Genomic DNA, 10,812 nt, shown 5'->3' with positions numbered 1-10,812 from the left:
GTGCCTGAATGAAACGTCATTGTACACCTAACCCTTAACTGTACCACACAAAACCATAATAAAAAAATACTGATTAATGAAAAAAAAAAAAAGAAAGGAATTGGCACAAAAAAAAAAAAAAATACAACAGATGTTGGTGAGGGTCCAGAGAAAAGGGAATGATTATACACTGTTGGTGGGAATGAAAATTAGCACAACTTCTATGGAAAAAAACATGGAGTTATCTCAAAGAAATAAAAATAGAACTCTCATTCAATCCATCAATCCCACTCTTGAATATGTATCAAATGTTATTATATCAAAAAATCTGCATTCATACGTTTATTACAGCACTAGTCACAATATAAAGTAATGGAATCAAACTAAGTGCCAAACAACTGATGAGCAGATTTTTTTTAATGTGGCACATATTTGTATACCAAGGAAAACTACTCAGTAGAATAAAATCACACCTTTTGCAGTAAATGGGTAGGACTCACGGCTTTTATCATAAGTAAAGTAATTCAGGCATGAGAAAATCAATACTAAATGTTCTCACTTGTAAGTGGGAGCTGAGCCATGTGTACACTTGTACATGCAGAGGGAAATAACAAACTGGAGACTCCAAGAAATGTGAGGTGTGAGGCGTGTGATTATTTGGGTAATGGTTATACTAAAATCGCAGGCTTGGCTGGGCTCAGTGGCTCAGCCTGTAATCCGCACTTTGAGAGACCAAGGTGAGTGGATTGCCTGAGCCCGCGGGTACGAAACCCACCTGGGCAACTTGGCAAGACCTCATCTATACAATAAAATCAAAAAATTAGCCAGGCGTGGTAGCGTGTGCCTGCAATTACAGCTACTTGGAAGGCTGAGGCAGAAGGATCGCCAGAGCCCAGCAGTTCGTGGTTGCAGTGGCCAGGAGTGGCCACTGCACTCCAGTCTGGGCGACAGAGTGAGACTCCAACTCAAAAAATAAAATAAAATCTCAGACTTTAATACCATGTATTTTATCCATGCAACAAACATATCTGCATCCTCAAAATCATTTAAAATAAAAATTTAAAAAGAAAAAATAATAAAATTATTAAAATACACATAAAATATATAAAATACAATGTTTTCCTTTCCTTAGTAGGGGGTATGCATTCATGATTCAAACAATACATTTTCCATGAATTTTAATAAACTGAGAGATCCGGAGATATTTATGGCTATTTTTCAAATGTACTCTCTACTGTACATATCACTTGAGATATACAGAGAACTTGCTACTTCCTGTTGACAAATTTCAATTAAATTAATATTATCAGTACAGTGGGCACATGAGATATTCTACATCATAGCAGGATAATCAAGGTTCCTTCAGGTAAAACCTGGGGATAAGCATAGATCTAGGGAAAATGGTGGATGCATACTTTTGTGCACTGGAAGATGGGATTGTATCTGTTACCAACACAACCATAGGAAATATATGTTGATCTTTGTACATTAGTGAATCAAACTTATGGTGTCAAGGTCAGCATCTAATTGAGATATATTTGAAGGCTCATCTTGCAGATAATCATTTTTGCAAAAAATAAAAAATTCAAGCTTGGAGTATCTCCCTGTTATAGGCCATCCCCTTCCCTGGTTTCACCTGTTGCATTAAATGAGCACCAACTCAACACCTGAGTCAGGGACATGAAGCCCATGGCGCTACACTCAGTCATTTGGCTAATCCAAAAAATAGCCACAAATTTCCTATTTTAAGTACATATTCAAAAAGCATAATTTTGCAGAGTCCACCTATATTATACTATGTAATTGAACTTTATTTTTACTTACGATTTAATATTATTTCACTGTGTGGAAAAACCAAGTTTTGTCTCTGCATTCAGCAATTGATAGACACTTGAGATGCCGCTACTCACTGGCTATGATGAATAATGACAGAAAAAGAAAATATATATGATTCCATTAATATAAAATGTCCACAAAAACATATAAACAAATTCAATTAGTGACTGCTTAAAATGGGAGAAAAGGGGAAAACTGATAGAGATTGCTTATAGGTGTGAAGTGTTTTGGGAGGTGATTATAAAATACTATGAAATTAGATAGTGGTAATGACTACATAACATCACAAATACATCAAAAGCATTCATTTTACACTTTAAAATGGTGCACTTTATGTTATGAAAACTAAAACCCATCCATCAGTCTGTTAATTTGAATTCATATCCAGGTTTCTACTCCAGGTATAAAACTCTTGACAATTATTTCAACCCGAACAAAGAGTAATAAAATATAAACTTTAAAATTATAACTTATCCTGAGATTATCAAACAATGAAGCTCTCAGAGCAGTTGCGTAATGTGAATCCCAAGAAAGAAAGAAATGCAAAATCCATATGTAAGCGATTGGCAGTAGTGGAAATCTGTCAGGGGAGGGGGGTGGGATTGGCAGTTGAGGGAAACTGCTAGAGAAGGTAGGGGCATACCTCATTAACAAGGGTACCTGCATAATCAAAGTTTGCATAACTAACCCTGAATTGTACCCCATATTTTATAATTTTTAAAAAGGGAGAGGAATGGACTGAATGGCTCCCCGATGCAGAGCACATGAGATTGATTGCCTGCCATACACACTGAAGAGAAGAAATCAGCTAACACTGCAATGATTCCTTGGGAGTCAATGTTTGCTGACATCTCAAGACACAGTATCATCTGGGACCCCAGATGGAGGAGAAGTTTGTACACACTCACATATGCTACTCCATGAACCTCTAAAGGGTATTGACAATAAAGGTTGAGACAAGTGAGGATGCCATATCTGTGGTGCTGAAATGATTAGCTTTCACTGTGTAAGATCTGAAAATACACTCCCTTCCAGGATCCATCTCTTACATAAAGCAAATGCCATAATTCTTAAGGGAAGGGTAAGAGAATCCTGTCAATCTCCGGTCCCAGTTAATGACCCATTGTGACTGGATAAAATAAGGTAGATGGAAAGGTCACTCTACTCCTAGTGGAGAGAAGAAAACAATTTTGAAATCATAATGCAAGATAAATATCTTTAGAGAATCACACATTTTAGAGGAGGGACAGAAAACCTCTGCCCAAACTAATTGCACTCTCAAAGTGGAGTTTTGCTGCCATGCACAGGATGAACAAAAACACTGGGAGACCCCACCCTCAAGGCCCAAGCACATAGATAAAGCCCAAGACTGAGGATGGACGAGAACAAGCGAAATTCCTAACTTCCCCCTAAGACCTCTGTCTGAGAAGGAAGACCAGTCCACAGCAAGAGGTGGCCGAAAGGCATGGATTAATTATATAATTAATGCATTCAAGTCGTGGAACTCAATTTCAGTGGCTCTAAGGCATGCAGAATGGACTCATGAATGGAATGACCATGGAGTTAGGAGAGGGGACATGCATGGACACAACTTCCTGACAAGTGACTCTCTCTCACCAAAGGTCATTTTGCCACCACTCTAGCTGAACATCTGTCATCATCAAAGAGATTTGCATGTGATGCCATAGTTTGAGCCATCCAGCAGGGCACCTGGTAGCAACCACATTACATGGAACACATTCTACCCAGGAACCGACAGCAAATTGTCATTGAGATAAATGCATGTACTGAATATTGGTTTGAGCTCAAAGCACCACTCTCTATAAACTCAGAATATCTGATGTATTTAAATGGAATATCCCATGACTTATCCTCAGATCAAAGGATTCAGTTATCCCTAAAATCAATGGGACAATGATAACAAAGCCAGATAATACCCTGGGGATGACCTGAGATGGGAGTACATACATCACAGTGGTTGGTGCTGCTGGGGCTGATAGAGCACTAGAGTGACCACTTAAAAATGGATGTAATTACTAGCTTTGAGATGACACATTGTGCAATTTGGATTTTTTTTTTACTGTAATACATGTAGGTATAGCTGATATAAATAGAAGATACTGATGAAACTGATATAGATATGCATGTTTGTAGACAATAAATTATGCTGTGCTTTGGTTGGTAAAATTCACAGATTCTGAGGGAAAATGGTGAGTATAATAAGTGATATCTAAAAAAAATCTTTAAATGACATACTTGAAAAATGTGAACATCTTGCATTTTTAATGAGAAAATTTTCAGTTGGGAATTTAAACAGAAACAAAAAAGGAATACCCTACACTTGAAGATAAATTTTTCCTTTTTCTATTGGCTTCTTCATCACTGAAAATCAGCAGGGCAGGAAACAATTATTAGACTGTACTATCCTTAAATGATCATGAGGATTTGGGGAAGGTAGATGGGAGGCTTGCATCCCAGAATATTGTAATGGACTCCACTGCTGGAGATATTCAAGAATGGGGACAGTGGGTTGAGTCATTTTCCCCAGAAAAGTGTGCTGAAACCCCAACAAATAATATCTATGAATGTGAACTCACATTACGCAAAAAGGAAAAAGCATAAGGATGACAACACACTTTGCATTAGAAACTATGAAAGTGAGAAGTTGATAGGTAGGAGGACCTATGCAGTAAATGGTGCTGGGAAAACTGGCTGACCACGTGCAGATGATTGAAACAGGATGCCTACCTATCTCCATAGACAAAAATCAACTCTACATGGAACAGAGACCTAAATGTAAAACCCCAAACTATAGGAACCTTAGAAAATGCAGGAAACACTCTTTTGTAAATTGGAACTGGTAACCAATTGCTGATCAAAACCCCAAGGGTCCATGCCATAACAGATAAGATAGGCAAGTGGGACTTAATCAAACTGACAAGCTTCTGCAAAGTCAAAGAATTTGTCAGGAAAGCAGGGAGACAGCACACAGACTGGGAAAAAGTATTTGCCAACTGTATGTATGACAAAGTCCTAACTTCCAGGGTCTACAAGGAACTCAAATGTGCTGAAAAGAAAAAAGCAAGCAGCTCCATTTAAAGTGGGCAAAAGATATGAATAGACAGTTCTCAAAATAAAACATATGAGCAACCAACATAGACATGAAAAAAGGCTCAGCCTCACTAATCATCAAAGAAATGCAAATTAAAACTTTGTTGAGACACCACCTAAGTCAGTCAGAATGACCATCAACAATAACTCAAAAAATAACGGATGCAGGAGAGGATGTGGTGAAAGGGAACACTTCTACACTGTTGGTGGGAGTGTAAACAAATACAGCCTCTGTGGAAAACAGTGTGGCCATTCCTAAAAGTTCAAAAAATTGACATTCCATATGACCACACAATACCCCTACTGGGACTATACCCAGAAGAATTCAAATCACTCTATAAAAAAGATACTTGCACATGTATGTTTATCACAGCATTGTTCACAATAGCAAGAACATTGAACCAACCATGTTCCCCATCAAAAGAGGACTGGATAGAAAAATGTGGTACATATACACAATGGAGTATTATGCAACCATAAAGAACAAAATCATGAGCTTCACAGAAACCTGAGTGGACTTAGAGTCTATAATACTGAGTGATCTTTCACAGAAACAAAGAACTGAGTATCACATATTCTCATTCATAAGTGGACCTTGAGCAACTATTGTAATATAATGAAAAAAGGATTGACAGTAGAGGGAAACTGTGGGGGCATGGGGAAGTGGGGAGGTGATATTGGCAGTAGTGGGTAACTGCCTGTTGAAGGGGAGCACACCTCATCAATAAGGGTACCTGCACAATGAATATTTGTATGCCTAACCCTGAATTGTACCCCATAATTTTAGAATAAAAAAAGTTAAAGGTGAAAAAAAAACAAAAAAGGAATACCTTATACATGAAGATAAATTCTCCCTTTTTCTATTGGCTTCTTTTTCACTGAAAATTAGCAGGACAGGAAACAATTATTAGACTGTACTAGCCTTTTTTTATAATCGATATTTTTATTCTGATATTGTGGGGTACAGTTAAGGGTTAGGTATAAAAATATGCTCCGTTCAGGCACCCTTGTTGATAAAAGGTGTCTCCCCGTCCCCAGACAGATTTTACAACCATTAATCCCATCTCCCTTACCCTCCCCCCCCATAGTTTCCCACCACTATCAGTCATTTTCTTATGGTAATACGTTGGGTGATCAAGGTCCACTATGAGTGAGAACATGTGATACTCAGATCTTTGTTTCTGTGAGAGGTCACTCAGTATTATAGACTCTAGTTCCATCCAGGTTGCTGAAAAATTCATGATTTTGTTCTTTTTTATGGCTGCATAGAATTCCATTGTGTATATGTACCACATTTTTTTAATCCAGTCCTCTTTTGATGGGCAGCATGGTTGCTTCCAGGATCTTGCTATTGTGAACAATGCTGCGATAAACATTCATGTGCAAGTATCTTTTTATAGAGTGATTTGTGTTCTTCAGGGCATATTCCCAGTAGGGGAATTGCAGGGTCATATGGGAGGTTGATATTTAGAGCTTTTAGGAATCGCCACACTGCTTTCCACAGAGGTTGCACTAGTTTACACTCCCACCAACAGTGTAGAAGTGTTCCCTTTTTGCCACACCCTCTCCAGCAGCTGTTATTTTTTGAGTTGTTGATAATTGCCATTCTGACTGGAGTTAGGTGGTATCTCAGTGTGGTTTTTATTTGCATCTCCCTGATGATTAGTGAGGTTGAACATTTCTTCATGTGTCTGTTGGCTGCTTGGATGTCTTCCTTTGTGAAGTGTCTGTTCATATCTTTGCCCATTTTATAATGGGGTTGTTTGTTTTTTTCTTTTCAGCACTTTTGAGTTCCTTGTAGATCCAAGATGTTAAACTCTTGTCAGACCTGGAGTTGGCATGTACTAGCTTTTAATGATCATGAGGATTTGGCAAAGATAGTTGAGAAGCTTGGATAATCCCCCAGAGTATTGATATGAGCTTCACTGATGGAGATATCCAAGGATGGGGACTGTGGGTTAAGTCATTATCCCCAGTAAGGTTTGCTGAAACTCTGACACATACTATCTATTAATGTGAACTCAGATTATGTAAAAAGGAAAAAGCATAAGGATGACAACACACTTTGCATTAGAAACTATGGAAGTGAGAAGATGATAGATTTAAATTTTTGAAGTACTAAAGGAAAATATTTTATACTAGAATCCTATAACAAGAAAAAGAGTTTTCTCCAATAAATATGGTATTTTTAATGTCTCACAATTTGTTACAAGAAGCTTTGTTCTCCAATAAATCTTAAGTTAATGAGGCAAAATATTAATACTGGTTAGACACGTGAATCTCAATAAGTTAGGAGTTGCAGGAGTAGTAAATATTTGTGAGATTTTGTAATATTTACTATCAACATTCAACTATATGCTGTCTTCATGAGACACCCTTCAAATATGAACCACAGATAAGTAAAATGTAAAACAATGACATTAGATTGTGGTGATGATGCACAACTTTAAATATACTGATAGTCAACTGTACACATAAAACAGTTAAATTTATAGTACAAAATCAGATCTCAGTAAAAATGTTCAAACTAAAAGAAAGGAAGACTTTGCCAAGCAAATACTAAAAACAGAAAATATTGGAGATATAAAAAGTAGTTCAAATGTCAAAGAAGTGAATATGTGAATAAAGCATAATCATTCTAAATGCAAACTCAAAAAACATTAAAATAAAGCAGAACTCAAGAATGATTAGTCACATCAAAATTATAGCTAAGCACAGCAACACTCACCTTACTTCTAGAACAAGAATACAGAAAAATTACTGAGGAGATAAAGGACTTAAACATGTTTTAATCGTGCTTTTTACCTAAATGACACATTTTACCTAAATGACATATTTTACCTAACTGACACTCCAAAATTCCTAGTGAACAATTTTTTGCAGTGTCCATGAAACATTCATCAAAATACATTTTTAAAATATGAATCATGGACAGTATAATTTATAACAATAGTTGAATTAATTATGAAGTATATGACAGATAAAAACCTGGAAAAACCATAAAATGCTCGTAGAAAAATAAACATGCTTTGAAATAAACAGTGAATTAAACAAAATCAAATAGACAATATTTTGTATCAATTAAAAATGAAAACACACCTCTTCAAAAGGCTTGTGATACAGATCAAACAGTGTCTTAAGTGACAATAATTAAATTGTCTATGTTAGAAAAGAATAATAAAATAAAAATCTAGCCTTCACTATAAGAAATACTTAAAGTAGTTTTCCTACTTGTGTATTCTGACTCTTTGTTGCAATATTTAGAACTTTTTTGAGTACTTCTTGTAAACCCAGTCTAGTGTTGATGAATCCCCTAAGTATTTGCTTGTCTAAGATGTTATATCTCCTTCAAGGGCATATACTACTCAGTGATCCATCAAAGAAACAAAGAAAAGAGTTCCCTATGTTCTCATTCATTAGCAGACCCTGAACATTTACCATAATACTATAAGAAAAGAATTGGCAGTATCAAGATACTGTCTGGTTGGGGGTGGGGACACAACATCAACAAGCATACCCAAACTCAAGCCAGACAAAGTGGGGACCAAAGGGAGGCCCAAACTTTACCTGTACAATCTCCACTTGTATATATAATCCTGAATTATACCCCACATCTTTAAAATAAAATATATTTTCAAAATTTTTTTTAAAATTTAGCTTTGCAGTATACAAGATACTTGTCTGACAGCTATTCTCTTTTAGGAGATTGAAGATAGGGCCCCAATTCCTTCTGATTTGTGGGATTTCTGCTGAGAAGTCTGCTATTAGTCTGATAGGTTTACCTTTACAAGTTACTTGATGCTTTTGTCTCACTGCTCTAAGAATTATTTCCTTTATTAACATTTCATAAAAGTAAGCAAAGCCAATCAAAATTAAGTGCAAGAAAAGAAATACAATGATAAGCAAAAAATGTAAATATAGATAAATACATGACAAACAGTAGAGAAAAATCAATGCAACTAAAATTTTGTTTCTTACAAGAAAATATAAAATTGAAAATCATTTTACTGACAACATTCAACCAAGGTGGGAATATTGTGTCATTCTCTGGGTAAGCTCAACATTAATATGCAACCCAAATTAATAATTTCATGTCTAGGTATATAAATAATTATTTCTGCATATTATATGCTAGATATTACATACAACAATAATTATAAATGCCTGAGTCATAAAAGAGAAAACCCAGAAACACAAAAGTCCATAATAAGAATGGAAAGTGAATATAGTTATGCAAGGATAATTATATTGCAATCTGTAAGAATGAAATAGAGTTATAATATTCTATATGTATGTGTTATAGAAATACAAAAGTGAGAAAAAACAAGTAAGAAGCACAGTTTGCCTTTTTATTTTGAAGCAGCTATATATGTAAGTTCTTAGAAGTTCAAGGCCAGCCTTGCCAACATAGCAAGATATCATTTCTTTTTAAAATGAGTTTTACAAATTTATAATAACTATGAAAATTTATTTACAAATTTCAAAAAGGTAGAGGTCAAGTAAGGAAAACTGATGGCAGAGTACACAGGTGGTTATGGAGATTTGGATATTGCAGTGTTCTGGTATTCAAGTTGGAGGACATTATCAGTTTGTTCCTTTCTTTTCTTAACATATTTTTTATTTTAAAATTGTGGGGTACAGTTAAGGGTTAGGTATACAAATATTCATTGTGCAGGTACCCTTGTTGTTGAGGTGTGCCCCCCGTCCCCAGACAGATATTGACTACCGTTAATCCCACCTCCCTTCCCCTCCCTGTCCCCCCATAGTTTCTCACCACTGTCAATCCTTTTCTTACAGTATTACAATAGTTGTTCAAGGTCCACTTATGAGTGAGAACAAGTGATACTCAGATCTTTGTTTCTGTGAGAGATCACTCATATTATAAATTCCAATTCTATCCAGGTTGCTGTGAAATTCATGATTTTGTTCTTTTTTTAATCAATATTTTTATTTTAATATTGTGGGGTCAGTTAAGGGTTAGGTATACAAATATGCTTTGTTCAGTCACCCTTGTTGATAAGGGGTGTCTCCCCTTACCCAGAAAGATATTGACTACCATTAATCCCACCTCCCTTCCCCTTCCTCTCCCCCCCATAGTTTTCCACACTGTCAATCCTTTTCTTATAGTATTACAACAGATGTTCAAGGTCCACCATATGAGTGAGAACATGTGATACTCAGATCTTTGTTCCTGTGAAAGGTCACTCAGTATTATGGACTCTAGTTCTATCCAGGTTGCTGTGAAATTCAAGATTCTGTTCTTTTTTATGGCTGTATAATATTCAATAGTGTATATGTACCACAATTTTTAATCCAGTCCTCTTTTGAAGGACATCATGGTTGGTTCCATGATCTCGATATTGTGAACAATGCTGTGATAAACATACGTGTACAGGGATCTTTTTTATAGACTTATTTGAGTTCTTCAGGGTATATTCCAAGTAGGGGGATGGCTGGGTCAAATGGAATGTCAATTTTTAGAGCTTTTAGGAATTGCCACACTGATTTCCCAAGAGGTTGCACTAGTCTACACTCCCACCAACACTGTAGAAGTGTTCACTTTTCACCACATCCTCTCCATCATCTGTTATTTTTTTGAGTTATTGATAATGGCCATTCTGACTGGAGTTAGGTCGTATCTCAGTGTAGTTTTAATTTGCATCTCCTTGATGATTAGTGAGTTTGAACATTTTTTCATGTTCTGTTGGCCACTCGTATGTCTTCTTTTGAGAACTGTCTGTTCATATCTTTTGCCCACTTTGTAATGGGGTTGTTTGTTTTTTTCTTTTCAGCAAATTTGAGTTCCTTGTAGATCCTAGATGTTAGGCCTTTGTCAGACCTGGAGTTGGCAAATACTTTTTCCCAGTCTATAGGCTGTCTCCCTGC

The sequence above is a fragment of the Carlito syrichta genome, unplaced genomic scaffold, assembly GCF_000164805.1.
Source record: "Carlito syrichta isolate Samal-C Ts95f unplaced genomic scaffold, Tarsius_syrichta-2.0.1 Scaffold303253, whole genome shotgun sequence".
NCBI classification, from domain to species: domain Eukaryota; kingdom Metazoa; phylum Chordata; class Mammalia; order Primates; family Tarsiidae; genus Carlito; species Carlito syrichta.
This window is presented reverse-complemented; position numbering follows the sequence as displayed.